This window comes from Haliaeetus albicilla, chromosome 4 (genome assembly GCF_947461875.1).
Source record: "Haliaeetus albicilla chromosome 4, bHalAlb1.1, whole genome shotgun sequence".
In the NCBI taxonomy this organism is placed as follows: Eukaryota; Metazoa; Chordata; class Aves; order Accipitriformes; family Accipitridae; genus Haliaeetus; species Haliaeetus albicilla.
The window spans coordinates 31,824,635-31,825,286 of NC_091486.1; the positions used below are offsets into that span (position 1 = coordinate 31,824,635).

Genomic DNA, 652 nt, shown 5'->3' on the forward strand with positions numbered 1-652 from the left:
TGAGGTCCAGAGAGAAAGCCAGCAAAAGGTGGTGTTCTTAATTACCACACGTATCCCTAGCTTCTCAAAGAGATGAAGAGTCTGTTGACTATTAGATTCCATCAAGAGTTTACCACAAAAATAACACCATTGGTTTAGGAAATCCCTGAGCTGCAAACTGCTGGAGGATGGCAGAACATACAGGGAAGCAGTATTTTCCCTGCCTTGTTCGCCTTGTTCTCCTACTGTGATCGGTCATTGAGGGGTTTTGGTGCAGTGGGAAGACAGCAAGCCCACAGTTCACAGCCTAGCTCCGCAGAGCTATTTAATAGCAAGTCCTCACACCAAAGACCTATCAGATACTAAACAGATAAGAACAGACATGACAATCTTAGCCAAAAGGCCAAGAAGAATAATAGGCTGGATGGACATTTGGTAAGACCCAGCACAGACACAAAAACTTTTCTGTTTTGCTCCAAGGCCCTTGGACCTTCCCTGTTAGAAAGGCTAGCAGGAGATCAGGTGATGTCTTCCTCTCTGTTTGCAGTGTTTGTGACTTTTTGTTTCCTACTGAAGCTTTGCTGCCTCAGAGCAGCTCTGGGTCTGGAACTGCAGTTACCAAACTTTATCCAGAGGGCTAAAACCCACCTGAGCTCTTTCACCAGGCAGGCAG

General features: G+C 46.0%; 1 pseudogene; it reads right to left on the reverse strand.

The window, feature by feature from the left end:
* Window positions 1–239: 239 nt before the first annotated feature.
* LOC138685250 (U2 spliceosomal RNA) lies at window positions 240–394 on the reverse strand (annotated as a pseudogene).
* Window positions 395–652: the final 258 nt, after the last annotated feature.